Source organism: Cervus canadensis, chromosome 1 (assembly GCF_019320065.1).
Source record: "Cervus canadensis isolate Bull #8, Minnesota chromosome 1, ASM1932006v1, whole genome shotgun sequence".
Lineage (NCBI taxonomy): Eukaryota > Metazoa > Chordata > Mammalia > Artiodactyla > Cervidae > Cervus > Cervus canadensis.
This window is the reverse complement of record NC_057386.1, coordinates 3,316,325-3,337,582: the sequence shown is the minus strand read 5'-3', so window position 1 is coordinate 3,337,582 and position 21,258 is coordinate 3,316,325. Positions and strand designations below refer to the sequence as shown.

The window sequence follows — 21,258 nt, the reverse complement described above, 5'->3', positions numbered from 1 at the left end:
CAACCCACTCCAGTATTCTTGCCTGGGAAAGCCCATGAACAGAGGACCCTGGCGGGCTACAGTCCATGGGATCCCAAAGAGTTGGACATGACTCAGAAACCAAACAACGATGAAAAATAGTCTACCTGTAAATCAACTATGCTCATTTCATTCTCAGATTTCATAGAATCAGTGAAAGAACATATGTCAGCATGACCCATGTAGCACTGTGTATTTAAATCGTGTCATTAAAGAAATACACTATTTTCCTTCAACATTTCTATCTAGACTAAGTTACAGATAAACCAAATGCTGAAAAGAAACCCAAAGCCAACACTACATAAATATTACCCTCAAAATATATTTTTAAATTTTTTTTTAATTGTGGAATAGTTATTGCTGAAATTATAACGTGGGGGTTCAGTTCTTACTTCTTGAATTTTACTCTACTATTTGCTGATTTTAGATTTTGATTTCCATGTGACCTAGGTCTTAACATGTTTTAAGGACTTCTTTAATGTCCAAGAGTTATACATATCATTCTTGAATTATCACACATCTGTGCATTTCTGCTATAAGGAGTCTCTAGGATACATCGTGCTTGAGGTAGAAGTCTCCCCATATGATACCAAAAGGACAGGGACAAAACTAACACAACTGGTCATCTGGTTGTCTGAATATGTCTAAATTTTAATACACTGTCCAGGATGTGAAATGATTACATCATTTCAAAATGCTGACACATGGACACAATCACACTTAATAATTGCGTATCCACTGTGCATTTCAGTTATTTTCCCCAGTGTCCAAGGCAAGGTAGGAGTGTGTGTGTGCGGTTCAGTCTTCATTAGAGAATGGAGGAATTCTGTGAACAAGCTGAAATAAATTCAAAGAAGGACAGTGAAAGAAAAGATTAAAAATGTACTCATGACAGAAACAAGAGGAGCATAATTATTGAGACAAAGAAAAAGACAATTATTTTAGAGTTATTCAAAGAGGAATAATTATTTTGCTATTGTTTACAACTTCAAAAATACGTAATGCCACTATACTATACCCACGTTGATACTAGACTTGTTGCCAGGGCAAATCGTGCGTGTATTTATCTGTGTGTGTGTGTGTGTGTAAAGAACGCAATATTTAATCATCAAATATATAATTCTCCTTCAAATCATGGGTATGTTCCAATTTATCATTAAAACCTTCTCTCTTATCCCCATGGTCCAGAGAAGTGCATGTACTTATCTGTGTGTGTGTGTGTGTGTGTGTAAAGAATGCAATATTTAATCATCAAATATATAATTCTCCTTCAAAGCATGGGTATGTTCCAATTTACCATTAAAACCTTCTCTCTTATCCCCATGGTCCAGAGAAGGTGTGACATGGAAATTTCTAGAAAATTTCCTCTGACAGAAGTCTGAGTGTAAACATAGTCAGAGCTTGGCTGTAAACAACCTTCTTGGCCTAGTACTCATATTGGAATTTTAAGAGAGAGTCAGTACCCTTACTTGGAACCAAGAAGAACCAAACTCACATAAAAATATCAAGTTCTATGTTGCCATTGAATGTTAAGATGAAGCTGCTAAAACCTTATAAAAATCTATGTATTTCCCCCCCTAAGCATCAGTAGTTTATTGTAGAAAAAGGTCTTGAGGATATTCCGATGCATTTTGAAGATTGTAAATCAGGGTGGATCATTGAAACGTTGGTCCAGTTGACCCCGGTTTGCCTGGTGCATAGTCACCATTGCTAAAGAAGACAGAAGTCTCAGCCTTTTAATTGTTTTGTGTCTTTCACTTCTATTCCCTAAGCAATAGATACACTGATGCAGAAGCCAGCTAGTCCTATGATTCAGTTCTTGCTCATTTCACAAACGAAATGCAAAAGATTAAGTGTTGAAAAGTAGCTGCTGGGTAATTCAGAAGGTGAATTTCGCTTTTCTGTCAGTTGGCTGATACCAAGCTAGTGATAATAAGGCCTCTTTAGAGGAACATAAATGTCAGTTTTGCGTCAGCCTGTAACCTGAGGAATGTGTGAAAAGGTAGCGCACACAGACCCAGCCCCTCCCTCAGTTTAAACTTGCTGAAGGGCCTTTTGACTAACTCCCCAGCTTTGTGGTTTCAGGATCTATTAGTGAGACCATTGAATGTTTCTTTGTGGGTGTTCAGGCAACAGGGGAGCTTATCTGCAGACTCACATCTCCACCCCGTGGCTCTGGTCGACCCACCAGGCTGAGTCAGAAAGGGCTTCTTCCCTGGGCCATTCAGCCTCTCTCAGCACGACTACCTGAACGCACCGTGTTCACATCCTACCTGAAAAGGAGCTTTCTTATTTAATTTAAATTATGTAAAGAAAAATCACGTTTCTTTCTCAACTGGATGATTCATCTAAATTATTATTGACCCACCCTGGAAACATGAAATACGTAGTCCTACCCTAAACTTCAAAGCCTCACGAAAGTCTGTCAAAAGGTAAATATAGGTTGAAATGAGAAATAATCCAGATTTAATTTTCAATTATTAACTTTTGCTTTTTCAGTTATGAGAACTGATGAAATAACAAAGACAGAAACTAAACTGGTAACTGAAGATAATGATAATAAATAAAATAGGTAAAATTTAAAAATAAGATAGTGAAGGGTGTGAAGGAGTATGATTGGTAGAAAATTGCTGTGAACCTCCAATTCAAATTCGGTTTCTCTTTATTATCATCACTATGGGTTATGCAGCATGTGGGACCTTAGTTCTCTGATCAGGGATCAACCCTGTGCCCCCGCAGTGGAAGCAGAGAGTCTTAACCACTGGACCATCAGGGAAGACCCTGGTTGTTCACTTCCGGATACTTACATCTTAACCTGTGACTAATGTTTTCATTATGGGAATTCAAATTGATGAAATCTATTTTAGTTTGATGTTCTGTGAGCTTTCATTGGGACGTCTTGTGAGAGGTTAACACATTTTCAGAGCTAAATGGTTTAACTCGTCCCTTCAGTTACCATTTATTTAGTCTACATATTCAACTCTGCTGCCGCGCTTCATTGTTCCTTGTAGGAGCTAGGCATTTTCCTCCACGTCCTGTTTGTTCTGGAAGTCAAGAGCTTTATGGCATATTTTCCAATGAAATCTTAATTCCTAAAATGATACCCTCTTCCACAGATTGCCACATCTCCAACCATCAACCACTAAGATCCTTGTCTAATAATAAACACAAGCAAGGTAATCTTAGTAAAAAATGATATTGCAAGGGACAGGCTAGAAGATAAGTGGGTAGGTTCAGTAAGAATTCTTTATATGTTGCACAGTATTAGCAACTTTCTTTTTTTATATATATTTTTCCACTGTCTCTTTAAAATGTTAGTTTAAATCTTTACAAATATGAGCGAAATGTAAATCCCAAGTAAGGAGCAGGACACAAAGTATTTGATTTCTGCTTCCTCTCTTGTCCTTCTCCCTCCATCTGCTGCTTCCAGGCCATTTCTCTAACTCGTTAGCACCTTTGACTGAACCTTTACCCAGAGCAAGGGGTCAGAGAATGAAGTCAACTCAGCTATTTCTGCTCCTGCTAATGTAGTGTGGAGGGCAGGGTGCTGGTGGGGAAATTTCCAATAAGTACATACACATGTGATTTGTGTTGTTGTCGTTCAACCGCTGAGTCGTGGCCAGCTCTTTGTGACCCCATAGACTGCAGCACACCAGGCTTCCCTGGAATAAATAGGAAGACTTGTTTGATTGTTGATAATACATGGTCTATGGTAGAAGTAATCTAGCACTTATTGAAGGCATATATGGAATTTCCATATGTGTCACCAAATTTGGATAGATCTCCCATTTTGTTACCATACTCCTCATTGCTATTCTCTGACAGAGAAATTGCCACCGTCCTCTGGAGGCCTTTTTCTGAGTTACAAGCCTTAAAATTTGTCAGTCATCTTGCATTCGCCTCTCTTCCCTTGTCCCTGCCCTGCTGTATTGAAACCATAATCAATGCCTACTGGTTTTTGCCTTCTAAGTATCTCTTATAGGAGCCTACTTCTTCCCCAGTCCCTCGTTATTATCCTAGACTATGCTACAATCTTGTCTTCTCAATGAGCAAAAAGCCTTCCATCACCTGCCCATCACCTGGACTGTCAGATCTGTGAGAAGAGAGGCCAAGTTTGATGTGCTCTGCAGTGCCTAGTGTAAAACCCAACACTTAGTAAGAAGGACGAAAGTAGCAGTAGGTATGCCAATACATTAAAAATGTAAGTAGAGCAGATAAATATATGTCTAGCATTTTACTTTCACTATCTACTAACACCACACACACACACACACACACTGCCCATGAGCACTAGTTCTAGACCAGGGGTCCCCAGCCTCTGAAATCTGATGCCTGATGATCTGAGGTGGAGCTGATGCAATAAGAATAGGAATGAAGTGCACAATAAATGAAATGTGCTTGAATCATTCCAGCATCTTCCCCCCACACCCGCCGCAGTCCTGGTCCATGGAAACATCGTCTACCAGGAAACCGGTCCCTGAGGCCAAAACGCTTGTGGACCCCTGTTCTGGACGATGCAGCTAAGGACCACAGTGGACAGGCCCTGAGCCCTCCAGTTCCAGATCCTACCTTACTTCAGGTCCAATAGAAAGAGGCCCCTCCGTCTTATGAGTTTTGTTTGAAACTCTTTAAACTGACATAAAGCAAATGAGACAAGAAGGTCTTGTCCCAGCAGTATGTGCCTATACAGTTGGTGGGTGCTTAGCACCCAATGTTTGGGACCAGCCCTCACTGGGGTCAGATACGACTTCACTATTTCTCAGGAATACAGTTACAGAGAAGTCACTTCGGCTCTCTGAGATTCCCTTCTTCCACTGATAAACTGAGGATAAAATGCATAACTTCCAAGGGCTTTATGAGGGTTCGAGATGAGATTTATAAATTGCCAAGCATGGCGCCTAGCATAGAAGAGATGCCCAACGTGGTTTAGTTTGAATTTTCAGATGACAATTTTGTAACCTATAAAATAATTTGTGCTGACCTTCCTGGCAAAAAGAAGTTCTGTGATTATAGATCATTTTTAATGCTCCCAAAGTTTATTTGCAGCTAGTCAAGAATCTGCTTCAGTATAACCAGGACATTGGCAGGACAGCTATTATAACTTGCATTTTTTTTTCTAACCAAAAAACTAAAGACCTAGAGAGTTGTATGACTTGTAGAATGGGTTCACAATTAAAACTCATAGAATGGATTCATAATTAAAATTGTGAATCCCTAGACTTTGGGAATTCTCCTCTGTTTTTATTCCCACCCTTTGAAACAGTAAGGATTTAATTCATTCCAAAGAAGGTTGGATCATTGACATGAATTCTTTAATGTACCAAGGCTTTGGGAACTGTCAGAAATAAGAATATTTCAAAACATGAAAATATTCTACAGTTTTGCTGCTTATTTTGTCCAGCCTTTCTTTTTGGGGCAGTATTTGGTTCCACATGTGTTTATGCATTAAAATCAGAATCAAGACAATGTGTAAAGGATGATGAGAAGTGTGTGAAAGTTGCTCAGTCGTGTCCGACTCTTTGAGACCCTGTGGACTATAGAGTCCATGGAATTCTCTAAGCCAGAACACTGGAGTGGATAGCCTTTCCCTTCTCCAGGGGATCTTCCCAACCCAGGGATCGAACCCAGGTTTCCCACATTACAGGCAGATTCTATACCAGCTGAGCCACAAGGGAAGCCCATGATGAGAAAATGTAGAGAGAAATGTGCTATGCCATCCAAGGCTCTGCTTCCTTATGTCCCAGCCAGGAATGAATAAGCTAAAATGTCCAGAAACACTCCTGGGGGAAAGACTACCTTTAGAGGTGTATCCTTCAAGTGGAATCATATGATAAGGTATCTGCCTCTTAGAGATGAGATGATGGGCTTCCCTGGTGGCTCAGCTGGTAAAGAATCTGCCTGCGATGCAGGAGATCTGGATTCAATCCCTGGGTTGAGAAGATCCCCTGGAGGAGGGCATGGCAACCCACTCCAGTACTCTTGCCTGGAGAATCCCATGGACAGAGGAGCCTGGTGGGCTACAGTCCATGGGGTCGCAGAGAGTCGGACACGACTGAGCGACTAAGCACAGCACAGAGGTCTACCTAAGGATGCTATGGAAGAAGCCTTTTGTCTTAAATGGCAACGGCAGAACCAACCAGCCAATCTTGCAGCAGGAGATTACCAAAGGGCGAGAATCTTAACCAAAAAATAGAAAAAAAGAAAGTATAAAAGACGAAAAAAGCTGGGTAGAAATGAGATCCAGAAAATATTTCTGGGTGGTAGCATGCTGAGGTCCAGATGGAAATTTAGCATTAATTTGGCTAACACTATTTCAGTCACAGCACATTTTCAACTATTTATTTTTGTACCGAGCCTCTCCTAGTAAGGTGGGTATCAAATGGAAAGATTTTTTTTTCCTTTTTTTCCTAAGGTGGCATTTCAAATAATAATAATAATAATAAAATCCTGGACCGGTAACAGTTTTTCCATTAGATGCATAAGGGAACACAGCAGGGATCTTGCATGAGACTATATTTTTTTGCTAATTTAATCTGTGCATATAAATGACATCTTTCCATTTCTTCTCTAAAGGAGGCTTGTTTTTCCATCCTCTTCAATGACTGGCTCCAACTCTGGGATGCTTGTTTCTTTAACGTTGATACCCAGACGCAAACGCAGTCCTCCTAATTTATACCACGGGAAAAAGGGAACCGGAGTAAGAGAGGCGGATTCTATCGATGCCACGGTTACATACATAGAAAATTGATTTTCCGACCGTACCCAGTGATAAAGTCCATCTTTGATATATTCCTGTCTCACTGCTTTCCAGGTCTTAAGGCATCTGATCCCAGGTCAGCTCCCCTTGGAGTATAATGCAGAACACAGTCCCTTCCCTTCAGAGATCCCATGCCACAGGGCACGGGTGTGTTTTCTTTGGCTGGGACAGCCCTTATGAAAGAAATTATTCTGCCGCCTAACTGACAGAGTTGGGCATAGGCTACTGAGAAACGGGGCCTCTCCCAGTGGCCCTTTGCCTGGAATTTGTCCTAAAAGCATGAAACTGAGCTGCATTTGTAGCAGACAGATGTGGATAATATATGCACCGCCTTTCCATTCCGGTGTCTGTCTGCGCGAGAATGAGCGCCTGCAGGATTTGAAATGTGGCCCTGGGCCGTGGCGACGCTGCGAGCTCCTGCTGAGACCTGGTCCCAGGCTTGATTGGAAAGTCGATTGTGGATGACTCCCCTTGGCCAAGTCAAGAAGCAAACTCCCCTGTTGCCCTGTCTGCTGGAGCGAATGTTCTGAAGATAATAACCTAAAGATTTTTAGCAGTCCATGAACAAGGCCTATGATACAAACAGAAAGAGCGGTCAAATCCAGCCGCTAGTCAACACTGGCTTGTCCTAAAGCTTTACCTGGGGATGCTCAGCGTCCTCTGTGCGTTTATTCACATAGCTCTTTTTGTTGTTGTTGTTCAGTCACTAAGTTGGGTCTGACTCTTCGCGACCCCATGGACTGCAGCACACCAGGCTCCTCTGTCCTCCACTCTCTCCCGGCATTTGCTCAGATTCACGTCCATTGAGTCAGTGATGCCACCCAACCATCTCATCCTCTGTCGTCCCCTTCTCCTCCCTGCCCTTCCTCTTTCCCAGCATCAGGGTCTCTTCCAATGAGTTGGCTTTTTGCATCAGGTGGCCAAAGTATTAGAGCTTTAGCATCAGTTCTTCCATTGAATATTCAGGACTGATTTCCTTTAGGATTGACTTATTTGATCTCCTTGCAGTCCCAGGGACTCTCAAGAGTCTTCTCCAGCACCACAGTTCAAAAGCATCAGTCACATGGCACTATTGTCATGTATTACTAACATGAGGGAGAACTAACTCCGTCATGAATTGTAAACTAGAATTATTGAAGAGTCCCAGAGCCTGCTTCTTTGGTTCTGTTTTGGTTTTGGATGAACTTTTAGGAACAATTATAGTAAAAACATGATTTTAGTGAAAAGAGCCCCTTCTTGGGGCTCTTCTTATGAGTTCTAATTTGGCTCTGCGCTCATTTTGAGCAAATTATTCTACTCGGGGGAACAGCAGCTGGCCTGTATATGAAAGGAGAGAGAGAGAGGATTTAAGTGACTTATGGCTTAGCTTTTCCCTCTAAGACAGTACAGCATCAGTGGTGCCCGAGTCGGCTGTTAACAGTGAGGTGAGTGAAAAGGAGTGGAAAGTCAGCACTTTGCACTCTTACTGTCCCAGGACCTGTGGTTCAAAAGAAATACACATTATTGAATACATTTTTAAAACGCCGATTTATTTTTTCTCCCTGGCACTCAAATTAGTGAAACTTGGGGTTCGGGTGATCTCTTTCCTAACGTATCTCCAATTGCTAGTACCCTCTAAGCCAACAATCAGCCTTCTCCCCTGGAGAATGGGGGTGAGGTTAGGTCTCTGCTTACAGAAGAAGTCAGCAAACTGGCCCTCAGGAGAAACCTTTGCAGATTCCTAGAAAAGCTAAGAATGCCTTCCTTTATGTTTTTATTTTTTTAATATTTTTGATGGTTTGATATTAATTTTTATATTTTAATTGAAGCATAGTTAATTAACAGTATTATATTAGTCTTAGGTATGCAGCATAATGACCCAATATTTTTATAGATTATGCTCCATTTAAAGTTACTACAAAACAGCAGCTATATTTGCCTGTGTTGTGCAATATATCCTTTTTGCTCGTTTGTTTATTTATTTTTTATTTTTTCTAGTCAAGTGAAGCAGTGGGAATGTAGAAGGAACAAAGAAATCTGTAACTGGCTGTGATCAATTAATTGTAAACACCACTGCACTCGGACCAGCTGCTCCTTTGTTTATAAATCGTCTAGTTTTTATCTCTTAATCCCATACCATTCCTCTATGTTTTTAAATGGTTGAAAAGACATTGAAAGAACAAGATTCTATAACATGAAATGTACATGAAATTAAATTTTCAGTGTTCAGGTATAGTTTTATTGGAACAAGCACACCTTTTTTTTTTCTTTTTTCTTTTTTTTTTTTTTTTACTATTATCTCTAGCTGCTTTCATGCAGTAATGCCAGAATTGAGTGCTTACAACAAAGACTATTGCTTTCAAAGGTCAGAATATTTACTTTCTAGCTTATTACAGAAAAATTTATCAACCTGTAGCTTTAAGGAAAGAGTATGAATAGTCAGAGATAGATTAATAAAGATGTAAAAAACAAAAAGGAAAACCAAGATGAGGGACACAAAAAGGAACATGATAATGACCACGAGATTGTAGTTGCGATAATTACAGTAATGTCAGCAGCATTGCTCTAGGTCCAATACTACTTTTCAAAATACAATGCGCATGTTTCCTAAGTCGCTTCAGTCCTGTCTGGCTCCTTGAGACCCCATGGACTGCAGCCCTCCAGGCTCCTCTGTCCATGGGGTTCTCTAGGCCAGAATACTGGAGTGAGTTGCCATGCCATCCTCCAGGGGATCCTCCCAACCCAGGGATGCAACCAAAATATAGCTCATACATAATTTTATTTACTCAAGTCAAAAAAAAAAGTGAGGAAGTAAGACAACTATGATATTTGCCATTTTATTGAAACATAGACCCACAAAAATTCAATGTCTTACCCAGACACACAGCTAGTTAGTCATATGGTGAGGATTAAAATCTAGGTACCTTAAAATTTATCCTAGCACCCCCAGCTTGTACCATAGACAACCAAAGAAAAAGCGAGTTAAAGGGAAGGATCATTTGGGAAAAGTTAAATCAAAGTTCTCCTTAAGGACAACTTGTAATTCTTCCACCTGAATCCATGTAAGAGACTGCTGGTAGGCCATATTATCTTGTGTGTTGCTCTGTTAAAAGTGGTGCAGACACAAACACCCATAAATATGCAAGAAATAGTCATTGACTTTAGAAGATTTACCATCCTCCAAAAATGCACACACAAACTGTTTAAACAGTACTGTCTCCATTTTAACCTAACTACTCAGTAACCTCATTATTAAAATAGTATATTATATATGTTTTTTATAAGAGTATATATATCAAATACATTTTTTGGTTTAAAAAGTCTGATGCTGTAAAGAACAATATTGCAGCATAGAAAACTGAAATGTTAAGTCCGTGAATCAAGGTAAATTGGAAGTGGTCAAAGAGGAGATGACAAAAGTGAATATCAACATTTTAGGAATCAGTGAACTAAAATGGACAGGAATGGGCAAATTTAATTTAAATCTACTACGGTGGGCAAGAAATAGAGTAGCCCTCATAGTCAACAAGAGTCCGAAATTAAGTATTTGAGTACAGTCTCAAAAACAACAGAATGATCTCTGTTTGTTTCTAAGGCAAGCCATTCAATATCACAGTAATCCAAATCCATGTCTCAACCACTAATGCCAAAAAAACTGAAGTTAAATGGTTCTATGAAGATCTATAAGACTTTCTAGAATTAACATTAAAAAAAAAAAAAAAAAGTCTTTTTCATCATAGGGGACTGGAATGCAAAATTAAGAATTCAACAGAAACCTGGATTAACAGGCAAGTTTGGCCTGGAAGTACAAAATGAAGCAGGACAAAGGCTAACAGAGTTTTGCCAAGAGAACTCACTGCTCATAGCAAACACCCGCTTCCAACAACACAAGAGACAACTCTGCACATGGTCATCACCAGATGGTTGACAATGAAATCAGACTGATTATATTATTTGTAGCCAAAGATGGAGAAGCTCTATACAGTCAGCAAAAACAAGACCTGGAGCTGACTGGGGCTCAGATCATGAGCTCCTTATTGCCAAATTCAGACTTAAATTGAAGAAAGTAGGGAAAACCACTAGACCATTCAGGTATGACCTAAATCAAATCCCTTACAACTATACAGTGAAAGTGAGAAATAGATTCAAGGGATTAGATCTGACAGACAGAGTGCCTGAAGAACTATGGATGGAGGTTCCTGGCATTGTACAGGAGGCAGTGATCAAGACCATCTCCAAGAAAAAGAAATGCAAAACGGCAAAATGGTTGTCTGAGGAGGCCTTACAAATAGCTGAGAAAAGAAGAGAAGATAAAGGTAAAGGAGAAAGGAAAGATATATGCATCTGTATGCAGAGTTGCAAAGAATAGCAAGGAGAGATAAGAAAGCTTTCCTCAGTGATCAGTGCAAAGAAATAGAGGAAAACAATAGAATGGAAAAGATTAGAGACCTCTTCAGGAGGTCCAAGGGAACATTTCGTGCAAAGATGGGCAGAATAAAAGACAGAAACAGTATGGATCTTAGAAAAGCAGAAGATATTAAGAAGCGGTGGCAAGAATACACAGAAGTACTATACAAAAAAAGATCTTAATGAAACCAAATAATCATGATGGTGTGATCACTCACCTAGAGCTAGACGTCCTAGAATGAAAAGTCAAGTGGGCCTTAGGAAGCATCGCTATGAACAAAGCTAGTGGAGGTGATGGAATTCCAGTCGAGCTATTCAAATCCTAAAAGATGATGCTGTGAAAGTGCTGCATTCAATATGCCAGCAAATTTGAAAAACTCATCAGTGGACATGGAACTGGAAAAGTCAATTTTCATTCCAATCCCTAAGAAAGGCAATGCCAAAGAATGCTCAAACTGCTGCACAATTGCACTCATCTCACATGCTAGCCAAGTAATGTTCCAAATTCTCCAAACTAGGCTTCTACAGTATGTGAACTGAGAAGTTCTTAATGTTCAAGCTGGATTTAGAAAAGGCAGAGGAACCAGAAATCAAATTGCGAATATCCATTGGATCATAGACAAAGTAAGAGAATTCCAGAAAAAACATCTACGTCTTCATTGATGATGCTAAAGCCTTTGACTGTGTATGATCACCACGAACTGTGGAAAATTCTTCAGGAGATGGGAATACCAGACCACTTGACCTGCCTCCTGAGAAATCTGTATGCAGGTCTAGAAGCAACAGTTAGAACCAGACATGGAACAATGGACTGGTTCCAAACTGGGAAAGGAGTACGTCAAGGCTGTATATTGTCACCCTGCTTATTTAACTTATATGCGAGTGTATAATGAGAAATGCTGGGCTGGATGATGCACAAGCTGGAATCAAGATTGCCGGGAGAAATATCAATAACCTCAGATATGCAGATGACACCACCCTTAGGGCAGAAAGTGAGGAGGAGCTAAAGAGCCTCTTGATGAAGGTGAAAGAGGAGAGGGGAAAAGCTGTCTTAAAAGTTTGCATTCAATAAACTAAAATCATGGCATCCAGTTCCATTCAGTTCATTTCTGTTCAGTTCAGTTCAGTCACTCAGTCGTGTCCGACTCTTTGTGACCCCATAGCAAATAGATGGGGAAACAATGGAAACAGTGACAGACTTTATTTTGGGGGGCTCAGAAATGACTGCAGATGGTGACTGCAGCTATGAAATTAAAAGATGCTTGATTCTTGGAAGAAAAGCTATGACATACCTGGAGAGTGTATTAAAAAGCTGAGACATTACTTCTGCCGACAAAGGTCCATCTAGTCAAAGCTATTGTTTTTCCAGGAATCATGTATGGATGTGAGAGTTGGACAATAAAGAAAGCTGAGTGCTGAAGAATTGATGCTTTTGAACTGTGGTGTTGGAGAAGACTCTTGAGAGTCCCTTGGACTGCAAGGAGATCAAATAAGTCCCTCCTAAAGGAAAATCAGTCCTGAATATTCATTGGAAGCACTAATGCTGAAGCTGAAGCTCCAGTACTTTGGCCACCTGATGCAAAGAGCTGACTCATTGGAAAAGACCCTGATGCTGGGAAAGATTGAAGGTGGAAGGGGACGACAGAGGACGAGATGGTTACATGGCAGCACCGTCTCAATCGACATGAGTTTGAGCTTTGGGAGATGGTGAAGGTCAAAGCTTGGCATGCTGCAGTCCGTGGGGTCACAAAGAGTCTGATATGAATGAGCAACTGAACAATAACATGTATAAAATAGAAATTTCATTATTAAAATGGTATATAAAATATGTATTACATATTATATTATAGAAATATTTATTGTATAATATATAAATACTATTTTATATACTAATATAACATCTATTATATATTATGTATTATATATAATATATACATATTTTATATATACTTTGTATTATAGAAATATAGTATTATATATACCATTACGAGTATGTTAGTTGCTCAGTCGTGACCCCATGGCTTGGGGCCTGCCAGGCTCCTTTGTCCATGAGATTTTCCAGGCAAGAATACTGGAGTGGGTTGCCATTCCCTTCTCCAGGGGAACTTCCTGAACCAGGGATCAAACCCAGGTCTGCATTGTGGGCAAACTCTGCCATCTGAGCCACTTCAGTTCAGTTCAGTTCAGTCACTGAGTTGTGTCCAACTCTTTGCTACCCCATGAACCGCAGCACGCCAGGCCTCCCTGTCCATCACCAACTCCTGGAATTCACCCAAACCCATGTCCACTGAGTCGGTGATACCATCCAGCCATCTCATCCTTTGTCATCCCCTTCTCCTCCTGCCCTTAATCTTTCCCAGCATCAGGGTCTTTTCAAATGAGTCAGCTCTTCGCATCAGGTGGCCAAAGTATCGGGATTTCAGCTTCAGCATTAGTCCTTCCAATGAGCCGCTATTGCTGCTAATACCATTATACCCTATATATATATATAAAATATATTTATATGTAAGTGTTTATATATAATTTATATTTTTACATATAAAACAATACAAAAGATACAATAAATCGAGGTCTCAAGAGTTTTTTTTCCCAGAAAAGCTGACTAAAGACCAAATTAAAAAAAAAAAAAGAAAGAAAAATTACTGAGATAACGTCTATAGTTAGTAAACTCTGCTAATGCCCCATACCTTCGCCCTGATCCCCACATTTTGTGACAAAGTCCCTGACAAATGAAGCCGCCCTCCCCCACCAGACCCAAACCCAGAGCAGCTGAGCCGATTTAGTGGCGCAGGAAGAGACAGGGGCATGTGCAAGCAGACTCTGAGAGTCAATTGGATTACACAGTGGAGACTTTTGTGATAAAGGGGACTTAGTTTTACAGCTTGGCCAGGCGGGGGTGGGGAGAAAAACCAAAGGAGAAAAATCACCCTGGGTCTCCCTGGTTAAGTTATTTTGCAGATTTATTGAAATGTGCACGTGGTCGAAAATGACTTCCAGACCAGAAGTCAGGCTTCTGGCTGAGCCGTCAGGCTGCGGCCGGCCGGCTGGCTGTCCTGTGCAAACACGTCCCGGAGCTCGGAGGTGAGGTGAGGTAACTGTTTACAGGCAGGGAGCGCTTGACAATGTTAATTGCAGGATGCCTCAGGCCCCAGCTGGCACGGGGCCCTGGATCCTCCACTCTGATTAGAAATTGGTGAACTCTAACACATCCTGCCAGGTACAGTCACAATTGGGTCAAGCCGTTTCTACCAAGTTTACTTGCTAGAAATATAATGGAAACACACACACACCCAAAGTAGCTTCCAGTAGCCAATGCTGAGCCTACGCATGCCTATCTGATTAGCGTGTTTTTTTTTTTTTTTCCCAACAGATCAGGACATTCGAAATGATCGAGCCCTTCTTCATGGGAGATATAGCATTTAGTGGTATGTGCTCCTGGCTCTTCATCAAATACGCTTTCCCTGCGGTTAGCGTTTGCCATGGAACACAGCGACTTGCCTACCAAGAGCTGGGAATGCTTTGTTCAGTGGTGATGAGATTAAACAGTTTCATTAAATCCTTGGCTTCCTAATCTGTAGCCTAAAACCCAACCGACAGCTTCTAGCAGCCAAGCCAGCCTGCAAGAATCCCCCCAAAAGCCCATGAATTTTGTTTAATTCACTTCACCGGTTTGATTGAATTCATAGGTAGTTTAGTGTGTGGCTGGGTGGAGACGGCCACAAGTTTAATTCATGATAGAACACAATAAATGTCCATTTAACAGAGCCAGTGGGGAAAACCTAGTGGTGAGTGCTATTTTCTGAAAGGCAGAGCAGCGAGGCGGTCACTATAGATGTGTGATGCCTTTTTGGCTCCCTCAGACCCGGGAGCAATGTCTTCCTCCACTGGACTCTCCCAGCCTTTCCGATAATACTGTTCGGTGACTCAGCTGTTACCCATGTATAAGTATTTGGGGTTATTCTGCCTTCCCTATTAATTTATAATTTTTTGGAAGTAAGGGACTGTGATGCATTCTTGTATTACATTCAGCAAAATGTCATCCACAGACTAGCTCCTCTAGAAATATGTAACAAATGAATTGTAAAAATCAGTAACTGATAGGCCAAGCATCTCAGTTTCTCTGGGCTCCAGTGTTGCTATTCATTCACTCCACACATGCTCAGAATAGATACACCCTGAGTTTCAGGCATGGTCTCTGTCACTGAGGGAACACAAATACAGTAAGACTTACTCCCTGCCCCCAAGTAGCGTAGGGAAAACCTACTGTGAGAACAAATATTTTAATGCAGTACAGAATATACAAAATACAGTATTAATATATCCTATTAGAGAGGTCCAAACAAAAGCTATGATGGACTCAAAGGAGAGACTTTGTTATTTTGTCTATTAATTTACTCTACATGTCTTTTTTTTAACAAATAAGTTTATTTAACTTCTGCATTGCGCTGGGTCTTCCTTGCTGCTCAAGGGCTTTCTCTGGTTTTGGCACGTGGGGGCTCTCTCTAGCTGCAGTGCGCGGGCTCCTCACTGGGGTGGCCTCTGGTTGCAGAGCGCAGGCTCTAGGCGCACGGGCTTCCATAGTCACAGCACATGGCCTGGGTAATCGCCGCTCACGGGCCCTTGAGTCCTTGCTCCACAGCATGTGGGATCTTCCCCGACCAGGGATCAAACCCGTGTCCCCTGCATTGGCAGGTGGATCCCTATCCACCCGGGAAGTCCTCTGTATGTCTGAGGTACATAATGCATTCAGGCAGGCACAGAGGGAGCATCCAGGCGTGATGCTACCAGCGATCACCTATGCAGGGTCCCAATACATAGGTGATCGCTAGGGTTACAATAACTGTGTTATCGTCAGCCCGTCACAAATACTCATTCAAAAAACCCTCACACAAAACGAGGAGGTACATATTACTGCCATCCCTATTTGCCACATGAGAAAATGGAGGAAAAGAGAAGCTAAGTAACTTACTGGCTCTGTATAGGAAACACAGGTACATACTCATCAAAGAGTTTCCTTTTTTGTGTGACTTAATCCCAAGGGAAGGCGCATGCCTACAGGTAGTTGTATGTGGACCAGTGCGGTGTGAGCATAGATGGACATTTTAGGGACAACTTTGAAATCAACGCAAATGAAATGTATTCTAAAGTGGGCAGTTTTGTCAGGTCAGGGAAGTGAATACATAATCAAGGATCTGTAAACGTGACCATAAAATAGTAGAACCCGGCTCCTCTTACTTAAAAGTACTTATTATTAGAGAAGAATTCAATATAAGACAAATTATGTTGGTGTAACACAAATCCATCCCATCTCTAACTATAATAAAACTTAATTGTTAGTATAATGTCAGCTATACTTATGTAACAGGCTTCCCTGATGCCTCAGGTGGCAGAGAATCTGCCTGTGGTGCAGAAAACCTGGGTTCAGTTGCTTGGTCGGGAAGATCCCCTGGAGAAAGAAATGGCAACCCACTCCAGCATGGCTGCCTGGAGAATCCCATGGACAGAGGAGCCTGGTGAACCACAGTCCACAGGGTTCCTAAGAGTCGGACATGACTGAGCAATTAACACACACACACATTCATATAACAAGACATAGAAGGAAAGGCTTCATAATTTAGGGTTACAAGGTAAGTTCTTTACACTAGGGGCTTCCCTCATGGCCCAGTGGCTTAGACTCTGCCCTCCCAATGCAGGCGGCACGGCTTCGGTCCCTGGTCAGGGAACTAGATCCCACATGTGGCAACCAAGACCCGGTACAGTCAAAATAAAATAGATAGATTTAAAAAAATAAATCTGTAACGTATATAATTTTCTCAGAAAATATTTTATCAATATTTCATCTGGGACTGAAGAATGATGTTTGCGAATCTATTTATTTAGTTCACGAGAAGAATAATTTCCTTCCTCGGCAGCTTTTTAGCTGTTTTATGCTAAGTCCTAGATGAAATGTCAATAAAATATTTTCTGAGAAACCTATTTATGCTACAGAATTTTTATTCTTACTTATTGGGCTTCCCAGGTGGCCCTAGTGATAAAGAACCTGCCTGCCAATGCAGCAGACATAAGGAGACGTGGGTTCGATCCCTGAGTTGGGACGATCCCCCGGAGGAAGGCATGGCAACCCACTCCAGTATTCTAGCCTGGGAAATCCCGTGGACAGAGGAGCCTGGAGGGCTACAGTCCATGGAGTGACAAACAGTCAGACACGACTGGGACGGTGTAGCACACACACAGCATGAAGAATCGTAACACGTAGATACGTTGGAATAAACTTCAAGAATCTCACAAAAATATATCTCTGCTATGAAGTGGAATAAAATAACCAAGTTCAGTTAATTTTATTTGTAATACACACTTTCAGCATGGTGCATATTCCACAAAGTTGAAACTTGAGACAAACTCTTGTTGAGTATATGTTTTGAGTCCTGTGTAATAAATACAGAGAAAATTGCCACGATTTGTGAAAGTCGTTTTCCTCTTTTCAACCAGGGGATTTGTTCTTTACAATGATAATATGGTGTTAAAAGCTTGATTGCAAAACGGCCTTGCTCTGGGGGCAGCTCCTGGGCTGCCTTTGCGGTTTCTGCTGATATAAATTTGATATTTTACAAATGCAGAATATGAAATATATTCCCAACATGTGTTTCATACACTTATAATACAACCAAATGAAAAACAGCGTAAGCTCGGAAGGTTTCTTGGCTGTGCATTTAATGCACTGGATCTAGAACACGTTAAATGTTATTATGGAAATAATTGAAACATTTCACACAGTTTCATGCCCTGAATTTTGCATGTTGAACTCATGCTCATTTCTTTAGCTATAGAGGACTTTATGGACTGACACATACATGTTTCCCTTAGAACTGGGAGGATGTGATATGGTGTTTCTTTTTAGAAACCAATTTTAGGTAAACTTTGGTGTTATTTCAGACCTAATTTTGCTGAAGAGAGCTTTTTCTAAAAGTGAATTATTGGGAAAACATAGATAAGCTTTCTTCTATCACAATTTAAAATGACATCTTTTGTTCAACTTTGTTTCTCTTTCTCCCTTCTGTTTCCTTGGTGAATAGGTAGTCTGCTTGCCTTGAATCACATCAATATTTTCTCACTGAGAAGCTGTAAATATTTAATTATTCAAATAGAACCCCTTTAATATTGTATGCTGAGTGTGGTAGGTTTTTAATGAGATCCCTTGTTTCAGTTTAAACAAGTTGGAAGCTTCTCAATTCCTACGGAAATATTCAGGAATGAATAGCCCTGAGGATTAGTTCTTCTCTCCCTGTTTAACTCAAAAGGTGCCTGGTAGCTACAGAAAGAATTAGAAAGTCCGAAGCTATTCAACCATTGTTTAAAAATCATTTTTTGATGTTAATCTTTTAGTTTGCAAGCTGACTATAACAATTATTAATAGATCATTTAGAAACTACTTAATATGGTTTATTCATTGATCAAACAACACATAACTTTATTACTTGAATACGAACTGCCATCACCAAAGGACATCACAGACCTATGTATATTTCAATAATACCATTTCCTCTGCTGCCGTGGTTATCAAAGTGGGGTTCCCCGACCAGCACCAGGAGCAGCTCGTGGAAGCTTGTCAGAAATGCAAACACACAGGCGCTTCTCCGGACCTGCTGAAATGAAAACTAAGAGCCCACTCATCTGTGCCTTAGCAAGCCTTCAAGACGATTCTGAAGCACGTCAAGTTTGAGAACTGCTGTTCTAAAAGGATCCATACATTTCCTTGGCTACTGACATGATGATATATGTCTACACGTGCACATGAGCATATAAACACACACTTCCCAGAAACCAAATAAAGATGACAATTTTTTCACTTTCATTTCAGTAACGCTATGACCACTTATTTCCCACTTATCTTCAGCAAAGATAAGAGAATCAAGTACCTCAAGAGTAGAAATTTCATTTTCCAGCCAACTCATAAATACCACCTGAGCCTCTTAAAATGTTAGAGAGAAATTCAGGAAAAGGTAGGGACTGCTAATTATTTTGTCACCATGGTTAAGATCAAAAGGTAGAAAAAAACCCTCATTTTCTCAAATGTAAAATTGGTCAATTTAGTACACACAAACAATCTGGGTATAGATATATGTAGTTTGACTTATGGAAAAAATAGCTTGATTTTATTTCTAAAGGTCCTATAGGATAAAGCACTGCTCAAGTCTACTTAAATTTTCCTGTATATTTATCTGATAGTTGTCAAAGGCAGTGGAATGAAGTATGGCATTTAGTTTAAACGATGAGGTTCTGAATCTGACTTTTACTGGTCGTCAGTCTTGTGACTTGTAGCAAGTAGCACAAACTGCTTGTTTTTTTAGTTTTCTCAACTGTAAAATGGAAAAAAATCTATCCAGTAGTACTGTTTGGAAAAAATTAAGCAAAAAGTGTATCTCTAATGCCTGACATGTAGCACCTACTCAGTAGGTGTTAGGTATTCTTCAGCTGGATTTTCATCGCATCTCTTTAAGATCACATCCTCACCCTTGCTTCATTTTCTTGATTAATGACATTACTTTTGGAAACATACAGTGTAAAGTTTCCTTTCCACTGAATTTTCAATAAATTATGAGCTTTCAAAGTAATGATATGCATTTACCTTGCCCCCCCCCCCCCTTTAAGAAAACTCCCTCAACATTTATATTAATGAGTCTTTTCAGTAGTTATGAGTCTGGACTACGCTCTTCCAAAGAAGTTTCCTCATAAATTAGCATTAATTGATGTCCAGTTTTTTTTGGAAAATGTTAGCACACATTATTTACGGCACGTTCTGTTTGTGTGGCGCCTCTTGACGCGAAAAAAAAAAAAAGGTTTCAAAGGAGGTTCAAACTCTGTTTCCTTTGCTTGCAAAACGGTGAGAGCAAGCAGCGTTTCGTGCATTTGGCAGACTCTCAGCAGTATTTCTCTTTTGAAGGGCACGCCGGTGATCTGAAGTCAAGGATGAATTCACGGTGGCTCTTGGTGCCGCGGTTCTTTCCACGTTCACTTGGAGCCTGCATGTGCTGCAGACTGCATGCAACCCAGTGACGCTGTCCTCCAGCATCAGTAAGATGCCCTGCATCCAAAATGAAGCCGCATTTCACAGGGAGGTTGCCGTGACTTCTACTGACCCTAGGTTATGAGCAAAATGCTGAACACGTAAATGTAAAAAAAACACGTGTTCGCTTTCACCGTTCCTTATGTATCTACATGCGTGTGCATCTGTGCCTCTAGCACTCTTGCAAGTGTCTATACAGACCAGAGAAAAGCAAGATTCCACAAAAATAAGGCTAGCGTTTGGATACAGTTTTTTTTTTTTTAAACTCTGTAGGAAGAACATGACATAAGGCTATAAGCCGAAATGTTCCTAAAAGTTGGGAAGATTTTTTGTCATGTTAAACATCTTAAACTAATGTGTGCTGACTAAAGGTTTGCACAGACGTGTTAGAAAGACACTCTTTAGAGATATGTGCCTTGAGTGGCTGGAATCTAGCACATAATAAATCCTCAATAAATTGTGTCTATTATTTTTCCTGGTCTTAAATAGTCAATGATTTTTGTTTTGTTCTTTTTCAGTTTTACTGTGTGTTTGCTGATTTGGGGGTAACAACAGACTTAAATAAAGAAGACTTTCCCACTTACAGATAAAATCTGTTTTTTTGCCAGAAGAAAATCTGGAATTAGTCAATTCCTCTCATTTAGCCAGTTATGTAAATATAAATCTATATTGGATATTATTTAGGAGAAAAGCAGTCAGGTGATGGTAGTTCCATAAAAATTGAGAGCAACATAATAAACCTATGAGGTTATTTGCATCAAATATAAGCACCCATACATACTTCAGACAAGGAAAGAAATAATGTTTTTTAAGTTCCATTGTAAGCCCAATTTGTGAATAATATATTTACAGATATAACCCTTTCTCTAAAGAATTTATTCTTTTATTGAGATCATAGGGAAAATGAGAGAAAGAGAAACAATGAACAGGAGAATCTGTAATTTGTGGATCAGCTGTATTCCTAACTCTAGAAATACAGAGGCCCTCCCTCCCACCTCCCACCACATCCCCCCCTCCAGGTGGTCACAGGGCA

General features: G+C 40.4%; 1 long non-coding RNA gene across 2 annotated transcripts in view; it reads left to right on the top strand.

The window, feature by feature from the left end:
• The window catches only part of LOC122429958, a 55,285-nt gene extending 34,483 nt beyond the window's left edge, over positions 1 to 20,802 (top strand). Inside the window, exons 3-5 of one of the 2 annotated variants that reach the window (XR_006266199.1) lie at positions 14,532 to 14,586; positions 20,103 to 20,233; positions 20,744 to 20,802. This is a non-coding gene — a long non-coding RNA (uncharacterized LOC122429958). The other variant, XR_006266197.1, reaches the window with a different exon arrangement.
• The last annotated feature ends 456 nt before the right edge of the window (positions 20,803 to 21,258 follow it).